Here is a 19904-nt window from a genome sequence, read left to right as displayed (position 1 = left end):
CCTCATCAAATACATAACACATGTGTAACTATGTATTTTTCCTCCACGAATAAGTCGTAAATACATTGTATGTCATGTGAACTGTGTATTTTGGTCCCACCGGGTCATATAAGAAAAGTGAACGTAGTCGTTAGGGAAGAGCTAAGAGTCGAGAAGTTGCGCCTTTTGGTTGAGAGATCACAACTTTGATGTTGTGGTCATGATCAGCGCATGAATGATGAAGGTTTCCCCAGAAAAGCTATGCAAGTTATTGTGAGGACAAGATTGTGAGACCAAGGATAACGTGGATGAATCAAAATCAGAATTTTGCTTTGGAACGCCTTAAGATCGAACCTGAACATCTTCCAGATGTTTTTCCTATTTAATTTTGACAATAAGTATTTACAAAAAGTTCCAAGGAGCACGTTTAAAAATCAAGAAGTCCTTAGTTAATCAAATACCAATTTCTGTACAATGGAACACTTAATAAATCAAAATTTAGCTTTTGATGACCATTTTAATATGTAACATAAATATAGCAAACTAGTTTCAGTGAATATCACCCATATGCACATTTAAATAATTCATGTTTCTATAAAGTTTGAATTTAAACATTTACTCACAAGTTTACAAGTTGAGTTTACTTAAATTTGTATCAAACAACAATAAATGTATGTTTCAGTCTCTTTTATTGATTTGGTTAGCCGTATGAATGTACCGGAGGTTGAAGGCCCATGTAATCTAGGGTGTATTCGTTCGAAATGTTCCTTTTAAAATAAAAATCTCCTACTAAGCTTCACCATAAATTTATTTTTACCTATTCAACAGCATCAACAGCATATTATACAATCTTTCTAGACGAGCTCATTCCCCTGGAATTAAGCAGAATTAAGCTATAGAAGAAAGGTGTAGAATTGCATTCCGTATTTTGGAGTTTTCATTCGCTCAAAAATTTTTATAATGCTCCTGTAGAAAGGAGTTTATCGGATTAACATCAAGTTTTTACTGGTTGAAAATATGACATTTATTTCAAATGAATTGAAGTATATTACTTTCATTGTAATTTCGAAAAGTGATATGGACATAGGGGCAAATGGTGCAAACACAAAATCGAAAAGTCGTCTGTGTCCAAATCTGTGTCTTTTGGACTGCAATTCCAACAATGGAAAGATGTTTTCGACTCGCTTCAACTTGCTTTTCATAGAGTGTTTGTATCCTTCCCAGCCTTTTATATAACTTCAACGCAAATTTATCATCGGATGGCGGAAAAAGACCAACTTTTCCCTATGCAAATGCTTCTGTGCGAGTGGGAAAAATCCACATGAATCCACGCGTTAAAGCTGTGAAAAGAGTGGATAAGAGATTTTTCAGGATAAGAGCAAATATTTGGCGTGCTGCTTTGAGTGAAAAGTCTCACAGAGTTTCAATTTTCTTGCACGTAAAATCTGTAAAACTGGATGGGTGAAAACTTCACCCAATTTTCAGCACCCATCCAGGCGTCCTCCCCCGCCTGTTCGCCACTCAATCTTCAAATCCTTGGGAGTCATCCATGGTTGGAGCACGCGGTACGACATCTCTGGAGCTCCTTTTGCACGATAAATAGCCCGAGTTTGGGGCGGGGGTGTTGAGGTAGGGTGGGATGTTGTAGTATACTTGAATATGCGAAACTCCCTTTGGCTGCGAGTTGAAATTCTTGAGGGCGCAGAAAAGAGTTACCAAGATAAATACCTGATGGTGGAGCAAACGAGTGAAACATGCTGAAAGCTTCCCATCCATGCCATAAAACTCACATCTCTACCATCCCCAAACCCTACGTCGATGTAAGGCGACTTACTTGTGAGAGGAATCACTTTCTTTGGAGGGTTTGGGTGATGCCTCTATACACGAAAACAATGCTTGTTATAATGTTTCTGGTGAAATCTTGGGGATTTATTTGCACTCGAGTGTCTGTCACTGTAGCTATTTAGCTTTTGATAAACGATTGAGTCGCATTACAGAAAGATTCGTATATAGTGTATACTTTGTACCCCCACATTGCCTCAATACTGACTGTATTGGGGATTAGGATACCGGAAAGTAGCTCTGTATATAAGTCACCATCCTCATCACTCAATGACACACATTTTCAATTTTACATGTTCATCCTTAAAAGTTCTGGCGGCAATCGACAAATATCCAACTGTCTCGTCTCTATTTCTCCCACCATTCGACATTACCCCGGAAACTCAGATTCGGAGGAAAAGACTTTTTCCTAGTTCATACATTACCAGGGTAAATATAAGCATATTGCTTATAATCGAAAAATGTTGCAACGGAAGTTCTATGGATTTATAATTCCCGGAAATTAAAAAGAACATGAAATGAGGGTTTGTCCTGAAACTACAAAGATACCTACTGAAAATTTATTAATTACATGTAAAGTCTTCAACACAGTCGGAAAATGTTTACAAGGCAACTTATTTTATTGACTTTGTGCAATTTTTTTTGCATAAATTTGTCCCCTTAAATAACAACTTATTAAAAGTTAACTATTTTCCTTCCCTTTTTTGAAAATGAATTGTGGCGGTACTGGCCAATACGCGAAAATCTAAAATCTCGTAAGGGCCAAAATCCTGAAATTCAAAATCCTATATAGTCAAAATCCTGAGAGAGACGAAATTATACGGAGGATAATGTTTGGGATAATTTTCCAAAACACAGAAAATTTCCCTTTGCCTCCAGCAAGTGAGGATATGATCGTGGAAGTAGCTTTGACTCTTTTAGGTATTCAGGATTTTGGCCCTTTCCAAATTTTGATCTCCATGATTTTAACTTTCCGGCATTTTAGGTTCTCAGGATTTTATTTTTTTGAGATTTCGACCCATTCGATGTTTTGTCTATTCGAGATTCCGGTCCAGTCAGCTTTTTGGTTTTCGGGATTCGGGATTTTGGAGGTCGGCATTGTGGCGTTCGGGATTTTGACTTTTTGAATTTGGCTTTTCGTTATTTTGGATTTTCGGAATTTTTCGCTCGGGATTTTAAACTCATTCGGGATTTAAGCTTTTCGGGATTTTGATTCATTCAAGGTTTTGCCTATTCGAGATTCCAGTTCAATCAGCTGTTTAGCTTTCGGGACTTTAAAGTTCGGCATTTTGGCGTTCGGGATTTTGACTATTAGGATTTTAGCTTGTCGATATTTTGGCTTTTCGGGATTTTTCAATCGGAATTTTAAACTCATTCGGGATTTTAGCTTTTCGGGATTTTAGCCTTTCAAGATTTCGACCAATTTGAGGTTTTGTCTATTCGAGATTCCGGTCCAGTCAACTTCTTGGCTTTCGGGATTTTGGAGTCTGGGATTTTTTTCGACTTCTGTATTTTTGCCTATTCGATATTTTGACTTTTCGGGATTTTTACCAATTCAAGATTTAGCTAATTCGAGATTATGGCTCTTCCGAGATTGTTTGATTTATGACTTTGATCTAACTTTGATTATTGTATTCATCTAGACTCGAAAATATTTTTCTAGGATTTCACCTATGAAGGATTGCACCTAAATTACGAGTTCGATACTTCTTAAGGCTCAACTCTTGCCTCACCTTTAATTTGAGTAATATTAAGATCTATTTGTAGAGGCTTAAGTCTCAAATAGACTCAGGACGATCCTTTAGAATATTTAGTCTGTAAAATTTGTCAGTAAAGAATTATGTAAAGAAAATTTATTCAAAGGTCCTAAGTCCCTATCAGTGTATGAGAATTTGAGAAAAATTGTTACTGTAAAATTTTATAGGTTCAATACTCTCGAAGATCCGCCGGGGTTTATATGGGGTCTCCTCTAGGAGCTTCAGACCTCATGTGCTAGACACCCCTAAGGCTTAAACCTTTAAGGACGAGACACTTTTTTCAGACTGCAAATCGATGATAAAAAAGAAATCGAATAAAAAACTTGTGAAACGTCTTACATCCAACCTTGGAAAGTCCAACAGAGTCTGATTCGGTGTATTTGTTACCTCTATGAACGATAGGAACAAAAATAAATAATAATTTTAAATCTAATGAAAAATAAATTAAGTTTGATTACGAATATGGGAATTTAAAAATTCGTCACTTTTGAGCTCAAATATTTAGTACTAGCCAATAGTTAGAGACTTGAAAAATGTGTCCTAGATTCCTTTAACCTTATATTTTGCAATTACGTACAAACATTGGACAAAAACCTTTAGGTAGTCAGGAAATATTATATTATTTTCTTAATGGGACACCGCCGTTCCAATCGTCCTTAAAGGGTTAAGCCAAGAGACAGCTTAATGTAATTGTAATGAAATTAATGATTAGACTACATTCCCAACAATTTCGCACTGAGCTGTCTCTTGGCTTAAGCTGTAAGACTGTCTAAAGCATAAGGTTTAGCCATATGACTTAACTACTCTAATTTCATGTTGGTTATGATTCGGTGATATTTGGTAACTTTTTAATCGAGGATTAGATATTAAGAGCAAATGGTCCACTTTTGAAAAACCACGAATAATGCCTTGTTTTTTTAGGATTTCGTTACATTTAGAAAATGAACTTAACATCCAGTCTGAGACCCTGACTGTTTCTATCAAGCATCCAAATATGTGATTTGTATCTTTAAATTACTTAATATTTACAATTTGAATTTTTGAATTTCTGTGTATAAGTGTGCCTAATTCCGGCCAGTTTGCAATTTCGGCCACCTTTTTTGTTCCTCGAATTTTCATGAAATTTTAGATTTTACGTACTCTAGAGATTACAATGCAAAAGAATAACAAAAAATGTAGCTTCGACAAACGAGATGATGTCAAAAAGATATTGGAAGAATTCCAGTATTTCCAGTAATTTCCAGAAGGGCGAGAAACTATGAGAATGAAGGTAGCTGAAATAGGGCACCAAAGATATGTCTATATTTTATTCATTTTAAAATGTATTAAGAATGGTTTTACAGTAAATAAAGACGGTAAACTCTTTACAAGGTTTCAAGCAACACTCTTACAAAAGAAAGAATAAAAAAAATCAATTTGTATTTAAGATATTATATTTCAAACTTGAGACTTTGACGCTTGCATGCAACTATGCCGAAATTTAGCACACTTACCCTATTGATAAATAGGTAAACTTTTTCCGCAATATTTGGCGAAAACTTTATGTAATTTTTTTATTATTATTTTTTTATGTGAAACGTACTTGTGCTTCAAGTAATTTTTTTTTCTATTTTTACAAAACAAATCAATCTTTCCATCAAAAAATAAAATAAACTCTAAATATTAAGTATTTAAAGATGCAAATTACACATTTGGACGCTTATTAGTAACAATGAGAAGCACCTTAAAATTTTAATATAATACCAGTGTTAGAGTAATACAATATTTAAAAAATGTTTCAAAAGAATGTTTCAATTGACTTAGGGATTAAGCAATTGCAGTATATTTAGGAAAAAATCTTAGAATCTGAAATACCCCTATACGATACAATATTTTCGAGAAAATGTTACAAAGAAAATATAATTTTAAGAAGAAGTACTCCCTGCCCTGTCGCAAATAAAGTTACAAAATATGGATAAAATGAAATTTACAACCTATCTTTATGGAGCACTTACTGAAAAGCACTTATCTGATGCTCCAACAATGTCTGTGCCAAAATCTACAGTGTTTATCGATGGATTCTACATTATTAACGTGAATACATCTGCCGCACTGCCTTGCTAATATTTTAACAATTTTAAGCACTCAAAGTGTTCAATTAAAAACATCGCATTCAATTATTCAGAGAATTGGTGCTGTCACACAAATCAACATGTTGCAAAACAGCAATTTCATTTCCGCAAAAGCGATGAAAAATATACCCTAAATTAGCCAATGGATGATTTGAAACAGGTATTTTGGGAAAAAAGCACAAAATATAGGAAACACTCTCGTTGGAATTAAATATTTTATTGGGCTCCAATTAAAATTGACGTGGATGTGTTTTTTTTGTTGAAGCCAAAATAAACACATGCTATGGAAGGTATTAATTAAAATACGAAATATGATATTTGATGCACTATATTTGAAGGGTCTGGTTGAAAAATGCATCAGTAAAACTGAAATTTGAATTGTACTCAACGAAGTGGTTAATATTGCAATTGACCCAATTTGTACTTAATATTTTACACAGCTTCCATGGAGATGGCAAAAGAAAATGCGACATATTCTCGAAGCAAGTGAAACTTGGATATGCAAATGCAAACTGCACTAGAGAGAATCTTTTTCAGCTGAAAAATAAGTTCTTGCTCTTGGTGTCAATGTTGCAAAATTGTAGTTCTTATACTATCATTTTGAACGAGTGAAAAGTCTGTGCCTTGTGGTGTATCAATTCGTGCAAATATTTATACCGCAATATAACCATGTTTCTTCAAGAAATGTACATACAGAAATGGAAGAATTTGTCGCTTTTGCACTTTTCTCCCGAGTACGCTCTTGTATTTATTTTCAATTAGCAAATTACACACATTGAAGAACATTTTCATCCTGATGCTCTCGCCTCGACAAAGAAGAAAATTCTACATTGCGACAAATTCAACAATTTAACTCTTATTTAATTTTCGTGCACTGTGGAAACTCATTCGTTTTTGGCTGTCAAAGTTCCAAGGCTGTCGTAGAAATGAAACCTTTATAAACCTTTTATACGGTAGAAAAATTTAATTTATAATTCTGTTTGAGAACTTTACATTTTTGTAAAGAATTACGTTGGATTATAATTATTAAATAATACAAGCCCATTAAATTTAAGAAATCTTAAGGAAAATTATTATTATTATTAAACTATTAACTATTATTAAAACTATATTGAGGTAAACAGGTGACAAAATTATAACAATCTTATTTTTATTTAAAAGAAAAAAAATGAAATTTTTAAAAAAGCCTTTACTTTAGCGAAATTAAGAACTTAATTTTATTTGTGAGAAAAAAAGTAGCAAAAGCGTCCCCCAAGCTTTGTGAAATGCTCGAACTCGTGACTGAGATGCTATACCTTAAAAGTACTTTCGCATCATTTACCGTTTACAGGTATTCAATCGATTTGAATCGATTCATAAATCACTCAATAGATTCCACAAAATAGCTTAAAGAGTAATAAAAATTATATTCGAACAAAAATTACTTATCGGTAAATAACCGGTTCATTACCGGTTTACAACCGATTTGAACTGACTTATAAATCACTCAAAATATTTCCCAAAATACACCTCGGGAGTAATTTATTTGAATTTCGTATAAAAATTATTTATCGGTTATGAACCGGTTCATTACCGATTCAAAACTGATAGGAACCGGTTCAGTTTTGTCGGAAATTCCAAGAACTTTCCAACGAGCCCAGACATGACCCTATTCGCTTGAAATTAAATTAAATTAAATTAATTATTACTACTGTAATAATTTATGATTGTGGGAAATTTTGGGACTATTCATTATTTTCCAATACAGGATGTTATGGGAACAAGGACGAGTCTCCTTTCCTGAAGAGTAGTAGTGCAGACTTTTGTACTATCTCTTCGACTCCCTGTCTTTCTTGCTTCCTTCCGTGGAAGATTGTTTGATAATAATTTTGGGACTGGAATTACTTATCGGTTAATAACCGGTTCATTAATTGGAACCCGTTCAGACTTATGAGAAATTTCAAAACCTTTCCAGTGAGTTCTAAAACGATACGAAATGTTTTCCTAAACAATCTCTAAAACTGGAGATAGCCAAAAGGTTTAGAGCCAAAATCCCGCTAGGACCAAAATGGTATCAAATTGGTCCTAAATGGTCAAATCCCCGTAAAGATCGAAGTTATACAATGGATAATGTATAGAATATTATGAGAATTTTAGTAACTTTAGTTCAACTTAGGGCAAAAGCTCATAATTTTGGATAGTCTGTTTATAAGCATCGATGTTCCAAGTTTGAAGTGCGATATTTTCAATACTAATTAATTTTTTTTGTTACTCTCTTTTCAGAAGGGTTGTTTAGAAACTTGGCAAGGGTTTATTGTCTTTGTTTTTACTAAAATTAGTCTTAATACGTTTAAAAATGAATTGATATGTAGAAGTGAATTTGGCTCTTATTTTGGACAACTTGGTTATTAATTTGGACAACTTGGCTGTAAATTTGGACAGCTAATCCGCCTCAACAGGATGATGCCCATTGTTCTTCATTTCATGAACCAATCTTACCAATTCCTTTTCCTTTTCATGTAAGGGAAACTTAGAATGTCACAAGAAGCCCGGAAACTTTCCATATCATTCATTAAAGTGAGTTGACTTCGGTACTCCAAGTACGTGCGGATTCGCTCATTCCCTAGCCTTTCCTAGAGCCTTTCAAGGCTTTTCTCGTTACATTTCTGTCATAGAGATGATGATCCTTTGTTTCTCCAGGTATTTGTCCAACCTAGTCATCACAAAAGCTAAAACTAAACTTGGAAATACCATACCGTTTCCAAATCTCGCAACTCAGAGTGTAAACGATTGCAATCCACAAAACAATTGGTTAAGGTCGTGTACTTAGTCAAGCAGAGCATGTGGCCTCTAATAGCTCAAATGGTAGATCAATCATCTAGTTAACAAGAGGTCTCCAGTTCAATCCTGGGTGTAGGCAGGAATTTTTCCTATCTCCACTCCTGAGAAAACTGAATGATTTTTATGGAATATTTCGCAAAACACACGAAAATTGTCTTTACCCCCAGAAAGCGCAGAGGTGTAATCTTGAGAGTAGCTATGATCCTTTTAAGTATTTTGGATCTCGGAATTTCGACAGCGACCTCTCTAAAACGTATCCAAAAATGAAAAAATAACAAAACGTATTTTCAGTAAATTCCAAAAAATATTGTTTTAAAAGGCAAGGTAAAAGGTACCAGGAAAATGAAAGGCATGTTCCTGAATCTGTCATGAACTTATATGTGGGGAGATAGCTTGGGGCCCCTGAAAATTGTATATCTCTATATCCAATCGTTTAGCCTCTAAGCAAGTCAAAGGTTGACAAACAGCGTAACCTCATTTCTTAGAATTTGTCTAAAACGCTATGATATTTTGAGAATAGTTGAGTGGTAAAAAGTAGAAATGCTGTCCTGTGAAAAAAATCTAAGTATCACACCTAAGAAGTACTTTCTTGACTATATTGTCTTGCACAATTCTCTAAATATTACTATTAATTTATTTCGATGTACCGGGATATTATTGCCATTTTGTACATTGTTCAGTTTACAAATTTATTATTTAGATTACAATGTTTCGTGAAAAATGTCAATCATTTACACCGGGCAGGACTCGAACTCACAACTGTGACAGTCGAGCCGGGGGTCACACCGCCCAAGAGCCGAACGCTCTTACCAATTGCACCACCTTTGACCCTTGTGAAATCAAATAAGAAAATAAATAACTGAGAACACATTTGAATCTTTAATATTTTGTTTTTCATATCTTCATTCTTCAATTTTTGTAGATACTTGTGCGAAATGCTTGAACACACGATATTTACCACACAATTGGGGTATAGCATCAAAATAACGAGTTCGAGAATTTTGCAATATTGGTATGCATTGCTATCTTTTTTATTGAGGAACTCAAATGACTAGTAGTTCATTTGTGTGATGGAATATTGCAAATAAAGACTCTCGTTCTCAAAAAAAAAAATCTTTTCTATCCTGAAACATGAGGATATGACGCCAAAGGGGATTATTCCGAATTTCAGTTTATTTCATTGTTCAGAAATTGAGAATTCTGCACAATTCCTCTAACAACGGATATCATCAGTTGTCCTAATTAAATTTTTTTTCTGGCAAATCTGGGTCAATTTGTCGCCACGAGCAATCATCTGCAAAGTAGGGGGTCACTCGCCACGGAAAAATGTCGACACAAAGTACCAGCAATAAATGCCACCAATATTGGACGATGTTGAAAGTGATTTTTCATGTTTTTTTTTACATGTTGAGCTTGTGAATTCTGTAGGGTGACTTTCCCAGGGGTAAAGTGCATGGAATTTTGTGGATTAGAAATGATAAAAAAATAGCTGTGTGACGATGACATACGACTATACAGGAACTTTCCAGCTAAAATTGCCTCAAAGTTTCTGCAAAGGGATTTTAGTCCATCAATTGGCTTTATTTTATGCGTAGGGATGCTCCAATTTTTTTTTCTTCACAAAAGCATCCCTCAATCTCCAACATCAATTCGTGGAACGCCATTTAATTATACCTTTTCCATATGAAAGGCAATAAATCGTGTATGTCGTTTCGAACAACGTTGTAGCTTTTTCCATTATATCTTACTTTTAGTACTGACTGAACATTGAAAGTCAATGGATCGCTTTTTTACTGCTTTGAATCCTCTTTGTAAAACAATGAATACTTCACATTTAATTAATTAGTTGAATTTTTGAAATGAGCTTTGTATCATATCTCCTGCAGCTCTGTTATAAAAAATCCTTTTACAAGTTGCAGTTTTTTTTTATAACGAAATGGGATCAAAGCACAATATCTTGATAAACAGATTTAACACTTTGAGCCCAAGTGGATTATCCAACAGTAATGAAATATATTTTTACTGATTTTTAGTTTTTTTGGTCTTTAGAACTACCAAGGTTTTGGGAAATACTCGAATACTTACGGCGTTATCACACTTGCACATTAAAATTTTAATGTGATTCACATTAATTGTCTATTGTGAGTATCCAAATAGTTATGTTATTTGTGTCTTTGAGTCACTTAATATTTGGGGTATTTCTATTTATTGATAAAGAAGTGGACTTGGCCTGCAAAAATAAGTTTAAATTTACCTAAAGCATAAATATTTTTCACATTAAAAAATTAAAGAGAAAATCGCATTGATTTTTCGCATTAATGCTATAAATCAATTTATATCAAATTTTGCGGACCAAGTCTACCTTTATATCAACAAGTATATCAAATTTTGAATATAAAATGATTTAAATACACATATTTAACATTTGGACTCTCACCAGCGACAATTAATGTGAATCATATTAAAATTTTAATGTGCAAGTGTGATAACACAGTTAGACTTAGATGCTTTACCTTAAATGTTCTTTCACATAATCTACCATTTATCGGTTCACAAATAATATAAACCGATTCATAAATCACTGAAAGGTTCACCTAAGATAGCTTCAAAGTAATACAATTTATTTTCGGATAAAAATAAAAATAAAAATAAATCGGTTCATAACCATTTCAAAATTGATTGGAACCGATTCAATTTTACCAGAAATTCCACGACCCTTTAAACAAGTAATGAGATGACCCCATTCGGTTGATAAAAATTTCAGAAGAAGATTTTTGTCGATATGAGTGTAACGGTAGAAGAGATGGGACTCAAGATTAATGAAGGAAAAACGAAGTATATGGTCACCGGTAAGTACCAGCAGAACATTATCATGAACGCATGGAACTTTGAGGTGGACAAACACTTCAAATACCTACCTTATATCTCAGTTCGGTTAGACTGCGGGCAATATAGTCAGGATAGAGTTAAATGAGACACTGACTGGTGACCGGAAGCAGGTGGTTTTACGCACTCTTGTCAGTGTTACTTTCAAAGTTCGTTTCTTGGTCAACATAAACCAAAATATATTGTTGGTCTTTTATGAAACCGATTGGCACATACGGTACCATTGAAGTGGTACCATAGACCCGAACAGAAGAGGTCCCTACTGGGTTTCGAGAGATGGATCCTATGTAGGATACCCAGAAAGATGTGGAATCCGGAATCGGTGGTTAAAAGGTCCAGAGACTATCCCAGAAGGAGATGGAAAGACATGGTGGGTGATGTCCTTAAAAAATTGGGTGTTGGTACTTCGATGCTGGCGGGGATGACTGCGAATCGCCGACAACAACAATGTAAATGTGGTGGCGGATTTCTTGTCTATCAAAGGGACGTAGTGATACCTCAGTAAGTAAGTAGGGTAAAGTGGTACAAGTTGTACCGGGCTTTTTTTCTTGGAAAATTTAGTACTTCACTTTTATTTGTATATTTTTAATGCTTTAGTTTTATAATTTAGTTCCTTGTGCCTAAAAAAAAAATAGTAGGGGAGACCAGGGCAGAATTAGCCACGTATAGTATTGGATAGTGGTGTCTTATAGTTTGCCTGCGAAGGAGAGAAAACCACCCTGTGTTTTAAATATATACTTCCCTTCCTATTCATTGAAATATTTATCAGCGTCATACAATCATATTTTGTACTAATTATACGTAAAAATCTCATTTGGTGGTTAATTCTATCCCGGTCTCCCCTACTGTATTTATCAAGAAAAAATCCCTGTCCAACTTGTACCGGTGAATTGTCCAACTTGTAGCACTATGTCCAACTTGTATCACTTTACCTTATAGTAAGTAGGAGAAAACCCTCCATGTTACTGGAGCTTTGATCTTCGAGGATTCAATGTGAGATACTTTACAATCATTTTCTTTATTAACCCAGTTACAGTGTTCAATTAAATCAGGAGTTAAATTATTTTGCATGCCTTTTTTCACTGTTTATTTATTTTATTATTTACCGTTCCATCACCGAAACTAAATTGTCTGATAAACTTTTGAAATTGTTGAACTTTTGAAAAAAGTTTCTATAACCGTGCTATCATACTAGGATTTTTTCAATTTGTAAATTCAATTTAATTTTCAGATGAATTGTTCCTATGCGTTATTTTGCATTAAAAATCATTTGGATTGATAGATTTTCGCTTATTTATTGATATTAACTAATACTTTGACCACCAAAAAACATGTTTAAACATGCTAAAATAGCATAAATGTGATTGCTCAATTAAATTTGAATTCAGCAAATTAAAATGTTAAAATTGCTCATTAATTTCAATTTTATTGCAGTTAAACCAGAAGCCTTTTGAACAAAATTGTTCTTATTAAATTTATTCACTCGTAATTTATTATTTGTGACCAACAAATAAATAAAATAAGTACAGTGATTAGTGATTAACTTGTACGCGAGTGAAGCTTCAGTATCAGGAGTAATTTGCTAAGTTCCTCCAAAGCAATTCAAAGAAAATTGTTGTGTCAAGAAATCGCAGTTGGGATGACAGATAACTGACTTATAAGACATTTTAAGTGTTATTACACATTTTCCAGAGTCATTCACAAACAAAAATCTCGCGGCACTATATAAAATTGAGCAAATTTCTTGTGAAATGTGTCCTGGATGTGAGAATTTTCAAGTAAATTATAGAAATCTTATAATTCTCAATTGGCTCAATTGAATTTGAAATAAAATTGTGAAAATCCTAGAGTGATAGCACCGTAAGGCTGATAAATATTTCAATGAATAGGAAGGGAAGTATATATTTAGAATAAAAAGTAGTTTCCTCAATATTCCTTCGCAGGCAAACTATAAGATACCACTCCCTATAATACTATACGTGGCTAATTCTGCGCCGGTCTCTCTCATTTGAGATTACAAGATCTTGCTAATGAACCCATACGTACTCTACATGATTAAGAAATATGCTTGTCAAAGTTGTTAACCCTTTGAATTTGAGAAAAAGAATACTCTCCGTATTGATGACTCTGATTAACATGACGTGATTTTTGGAAATCATCTGATTCGCAAGGATGTGCCGAATAACAGTTCCTTAACCCTTTAAGGACGAGAAGGTCAAAAATTTGGAGTCAGAAAAAATATTTTTTTCTAACTTTTTAGAGCAAAATACAACTTTATAAGGCCGAAAGAAAAATTTCATTTTTGGGTCAACGGTGACCCAATCGTCCTTAAAGGGTTAAAGTAAGGGGGGTGCTTGAAAAGTGATCAATAAGAGTTGTCAACAATTAAAAGATTATTTAAATTCTTTTCTCTCAAGTTTAAGAAAAATTGTAAAATATATTTCTTTTTCCATTTCAAGTCATAATACATATTTGACATATTCTTGTAGACCAAAAGGTGGCAAGTCGAAATTCCATTTAAATTTAAATCTTAACGGCACAAGGATGAAATTGAGATAGTAAACTCCAAAAAAAATTTATTTTAAGGATATGACAAGTTGCGGCTTTACTGCAGAAGACTGTTTTGCTCTGGGGATTATCCTATCTCCATTCTTTATACAATGAAAATATAATTGTAAGCCCATACTTCATGGTTCACAAAGTCGCTATTCATTGACTCTTTTTGCTGTTTCTCTTGTATTTCGCGCGAAAAAAAATATTTTTCCAACCACAACGGCAGAAAGTTAGTCGTTTGAATCATGGGGGGTTTTTTCAGAGGTGATAGTAATTTTTCTCGTTTTACAGATAATCCCCTGACCTTAGAAAAAAAATGAAAAAATTGTAACTTTGCATAAAATTCACAGCAGTTTTTTTGCCTTTGCTTCCATCTCTCCCTAATTATTTCCATATAAATAATCTTTTCTACTCCTCCAAAATGGTGTTGGGGAGAGTAAAATTAATTTATTCATATTGTAAAATATTTGTCATGTTATGCTGCCGTACAATATCATATCCAGCATCTGACAAAAAATTCCATTTTGACTCATTTCGGTACATAAAGGGGGAGGGTGTGTTTTTTTTTTTTGGGGATGGGGAGTGAAGTTAATGAATAAAAATACGATTCAATTTTTATATTTCGCCAAATCATATTTTTCAGCAAGCCTCAACACGTCGTTGTATTCGTGACTCGAATAGGCTGGAGAAGGTTTTTCAAGCAGGGATCCCGCTTTTTTTGCTTTTTGGGGGGTAAAATTCACCCTCTCCTTCCAAATTTAGCGTTTTCTGTTTGTATCGTTAGTCGTTTAAATAAAAAAAAATGTAACGAAAATTTCTTCATTTTCCAGGGGGTGTAGAGCACAGACATTTTCTATCTGTTGATGTCCTCAATGACAATCGAGAATCTAGGAAATGCTGGATAAATTCTCATTTAGCCCGCAAATAGTCGTGAATTTATGTGGATGGTGAAATTAATGTTCACACAATTCATAAATTATTTCTCTTAAAAGTAAGGGGACAAGCTTGTTTTTGCCTTCATCCTTGGATGTCATTCCCTCCCCAGTAAGTCCATGTTGTCCCTCTGTTTGTCTTATTCCCCAGATCGGATAAGCGTCCCCCTAAAAAACTCAAAATTCGTCAAGAATAAGACCCACATAGCAGATCATGGATGTTGATGATGCTGTGAAAGAGAAATTTTCTCCACACTTCTCTTTTTTTCTTGCTTGTACATAATTCAAGAGAACATAATAAAGAATTCTCCCCCAGATATTTTTCATGCCCTTCGTCGACGATGAATTTTCTTGACATTGCTCCTATATTTCTGTTGATTTTTAAATAAGGGGTGGAAAAGTGTCACTTTTCGCACACCCTCTAATTCAATTCGTTGTTTTAGAGAGCTTTTACTCCCTCAAATTTCTGTTAAGAAAATTCATGTTAATTTTTGTGGTTTAGACGCTTTAAATTGACTTAACGTTGTTGCTGTTTCTTTTTGCAAATACACAACTTTAAGTGGTATTAAAAGGCAATTAGAGGGATTCTTTTGCAAGTCAAATTCATTTAGTTTCAGAGGGTATGCTAAGAAAATCCGCAAAAGACGTGAGAAGAAACCTTTAATTTTATAAACATGTACATTATTTTTTTTCTTTTCAGAGCTAGAAAATATTAGACTGCCAAAACATTAATTATCTTTTCATCTGTAATGTGATCGATAATCTGTTTTTTAAGCACAAGATCATATTTACTGATTGGTTTAAGGGTTTAACCCTTTAAAGACGAGAAGGTCAAAAATCGAGGTCCATAAAAAAATAATGTGAGCCTTTAGAGCTAAACATAATTTTAGATAACTATAGGAGAAAAATTATTTTTGGGTAAACGGTGATCTACTCGCTCTTAAAGGGTTAAAAGGTTAATTTTTAAATATAACAACTTTTAAATATTAGCGACATGATTTTCTTTGAGAGTCGAGACTGTGATCTTAAGGTCAATGACTGGTGCTTTTACCCATTTCACTATGAGATCCGATCCGATAATACTATTTTCAAGATTGAAAGATTTTTTTAATAGGGGTATGTGGGCATTGTTTACACGAATAAGACTTCAAACAAAATGGGGATGTGCATTAATTTGCATATTCACAATCTCATATGTTATATTTATTGTACTTTTTTTACGGTAATCTATTCCTTTCTTTCGGATACTCAATGTGCCAGGTCAATGAGCCTGACCAAGTTATAGAACTGATAACGTTATTCCTGCAAAAAAAAATAATACGTGTTCCCAACGCCCGGCGTCTAAATTGAGAGGGGGGAGGTAATACCTTTTCCCCTCAGTTTATATCGATGGTTCCATTCCATACTATGCTATCTCAGAATGACAACTTTTCAGGAGAGCCATTTGAAGTTGGCGATTTCCTATGCTGCCCGTGTTTTTTTTTTTTCAAAAGTCTCAAATATCTCGTTACCCGAACATGGGATGACTACCAAATTTTCACCAGTTGTAGATCCCGGTTTCAGGAACAACATATCTCTCGGAGTAATATAAAGCTAAGTCGACTTAGCATAGTATGGAATGGAGTCGTCGATATATTCACCTCCAAGAGGGCTAGAGGGTGACGGTACAGTCAGGACAGTGATAGAAGATTGGGTAACCAACCCCAATGGGATGTCACGACCATGAAGCTAACGAAGAATTGATCTGGTCCTTCTAGAGAAGATTGGGCTATATGGCATTGTCTTTAAATGCAAACACAAGGGCGAGGGGTAACAACCCATAAGGAGCCTACAATAGGACTAAATTTACCACAGCTGCCTATGCCACGTTTTAAAGCGAGTTGATGGAGTGCCTCTAGGACTGGAGGAGGTTAGTGCGGGAGGCTAGGTCCCTTAAATGGAAGTTGCAGAAACATTAAGTAGTAAATTCCAAATCCCCGCTTGCGGGAAGACCTAGTTCCCATCCTATGAAATATTGTACTTGTCATATTATTATTATTCTTCCCATTAATTCTTTCTTAAGTCCTTAAGACACTACTTGGGCTAAGCGTAATTATAATATAAGTATTAATTTTTTTTTTATTAATTTTCTGGCAAATTTCATGAAATTTCACGTTTTTCTGCTTATTGTAGATGGAGACGGTTAAATTTCATGAAATCTGCCATCTATACCCTGGACATACTTACAACTTAAACCGGGAAACGACTTAACGTAATTATAATCAAAATAATGATTTTATTACATTTTCATTAGTTTCTTGACTAACCTATCTCACTGCTTAAGCCGAGATTATTATTAATCGTATCGGAATATTTGTTACAATGTGTTGGAAGAATCTGCTAAGTCCGTTTGTAGACCGCCCAGGAGCGCCTTCCCCGAAGTGTGGAAGCTTCTTCCATGCTCCCGGAGTTGTTGGGCAGAGGCAGTGTATATATATTACGTTTTATTACAGTGAAAATGTCTTTCCAAACATTCAGTTGTATTGCACCGGGCGGAACTCAAACTCACAGCTGTGAGAGTTGAGTCAGAGATCTCATCCGGCCAAGACCAACGGTCTTGCCTTTTGCGCCACCGAGATCCCCTGAGCCGAGATACGAATTAGATAGCGGCAAACTCGTCGTAATTTAGTCTAATCATTATTTTGATTATAATTACATTAAGCCGGCTTTCTGCTTAACCCTTTAAGGACGATTGAGTCACCCGTGACACAAAAATGAAATTTTTCCTACGGCCTTCCAACGCTGTATTTTGCTCTAAAAAGTTAGAAAAATGATTTTTTCTGATTCTCGGTTTTTGACCTTTTCGTCCTTAAAGCGTTAAGGCGTAAGTGTCTTCAGGACCTTAGTCCTGTACAGTTCTTTAGAATTCAAAGCAAATCTTCTGGTAACTTGAAAATTTACGTCATAATGATCTTATGCCTAATACTCGAAGTTCTACAGCTAGATCCCGTAAAGCTATATTTAGACAAACTACGTTACAATCGTAAAATAATTAAATGAGATGATTTTATTTTAGATGAAACGCACAATTTGCAGGGGCTCTCCTGTGCTGAAACATATAGCCGTAAGACCTTCTCCAGAGGACGATGCTACCTAGCAAAGAGATGTATAGAAGAAACTGGGGCAGTAGCAACCACTAAGTAGTTGTTTGTAAACATTGATATTTTTTTTTAATTATGCCTAATGACCAGAGCATAACAACTTTTGTTTGTAAACATGTTTTCAAAACTTCACATGAGATTGAGCAAGATGACTAGATCTAGATCTCACTCACTCTCATTGAAATGTCAAAAAACATGTTTACAAATAAATTTATTGTGTGCTGGGTATTACATTTAAGAGGATGAGACCTATGTGATTTCATAGATGCTATAGGGATCTTTAACCACTAAAAAAAATGATAATAAATGTAGATATAAAAATTAATGTTTACTACTGCCTTAGTGTCACCTGATACCTCAGATATTATTTTTAATTGAAACTTAGCTTAACGCAACGTTTGAAAATAATATATAATATTTGTAGCAATGGTACAGTGCTGTAAAAGACTTGCAATTCTGACAACTTGTATTGTCTACTAGATGCATCGCTCTGAATTTGTACCATCAACAGCCAGATAGTTGTATGTTCATGAGCTTCATGAAAACAGTGAAATTTCTGTCTTTCCTAGTAGTATAATAACCTGGCTTTTGCAATCTTAATACATATATGTTTTATTATCAGTTTTGAGCTTGGATTTTATGATCTCATGATTTTATGAGCCAAACCATCATTGAAACAATACCGTTAACCTGAATGCCTGAACCTATATCAGTATTCAATATTGTGCTTTGTTACTGTACTAAAATTTTAATCATTTTGTAAAGTTATTTAATATCTCCGAGCACTCATGTTTCCAATATGTGAGTTACTTGAAAGGGGCAGTTCGTGAACCTGTTGGGGTTCGATATAGATGAATATATAGTCGACATTATTTTAGGTACGTTATCTCGAAACCCTTATAGAATTTCCCAAAATGGAACTGAAAAGAAACCCTCATGTTTTTGCACCCGAGCTCGTTTGCTCCTCGGCAGAATCAATCGAGAAATTCAATACATGACCTGTCAAACCCTCCCTCGGTAAAAAAAAATCCTCTTGAGCCCACCCCCTTCTGAAATACCAAAGAGAATTAATAATTTCGTCAAGTTTCTATTGACTTGTTTTTTTTTTGTATCTTGACATTGTAACAGGGTTTCGAGGTGGGTGGTAATGGGTCAGATATGTTCATTAAAAATCATAAAATAACTTTGTCATGGAATTTGCAATAACCTTTTGAATCGCCTCGATTATGAAGTAGCACCCTTCATTGATATATTATTCCTGGTGATGATGAAGCCGATGCCTGGTGATGGAATCCAATTTTCGCTGTCACATACAAAATACACTCATTGACACCCGTGGAATCACTGGGAAATTGCAATATGCACACTGCATATTTTTTATGGTCAGACACTCAAAATTCACCAGTTCACAAATTTTAGAGAATTTTATTCTAATAACTGATTGCAATCGGTAGTATGTGACAGTACTTTTAATTTGAGTGGTATACTGTTAGACACTTTATTAAAATTTTGAGAGTCTATATGGGTGCAGTGTGTTGAAATGTAATAAGCCCAAAATTCATCAAGTGAAAGTGCTTTTGAAGATACGATTTAGTAGTTGGTCGCGCGCCAAATTACGGAACGCTTCCTGACACCGTTTAGTCGACGTACCATCCCGACGTAAACTCACAGTTCAACTGAGAGAAATGATGAGATTCAGCATCGCACGAGGTTTCCAATGTTTTGTGAAGCTTGCGCAGACGTTGGGGCTGTTTTTTTTATTGTGCTCCGAGAGCCCCTCGCTCCCAGAAATTGGGGCATGTTTGCGACACACGCAGGGTGGGAATTGGCACGAGGTGTAGGTGGTAAAATTCACAATGCCACCTTTACGCCCCCGCACCGTAC

General features: G+C 34.7%; 1 protein-coding gene across 1 annotated transcript in view; it reads right to left on the bottom strand.

The window, feature by feature from the left end:
* LOC129803871 (uncharacterized) overlaps positions 1-19699 on the bottom strand; it is a 208904-nt gene extending 189205 nt beyond the window's left edge. Inside the window, exon 1 of the mRNA XM_055850695.1 lies at positions 19228-19699. The gene's annotated coding sequence lies outside the window, so the exon portion shown is untranslated. The remainder of the gene's footprint in view (positions 1-19227) is intronic.
* Positions 19700-19904: the final 205 nt, after the last annotated feature.

The sequence above is a fragment of the Phlebotomus papatasi genome, chromosome 2 (assembly GCF_024763615.1).
Source record: "Phlebotomus papatasi isolate M1 chromosome 2, Ppap_2.1, whole genome shotgun sequence".
Lineage (NCBI taxonomy): Eukaryota > Metazoa > Arthropoda > Insecta > Diptera > Psychodidae > Phlebotomus > Phlebotomus papatasi.
Note: the sequence above shows the minus strand (reverse complement) of the source record. Positions and strands in the feature narration are given on the sequence as shown.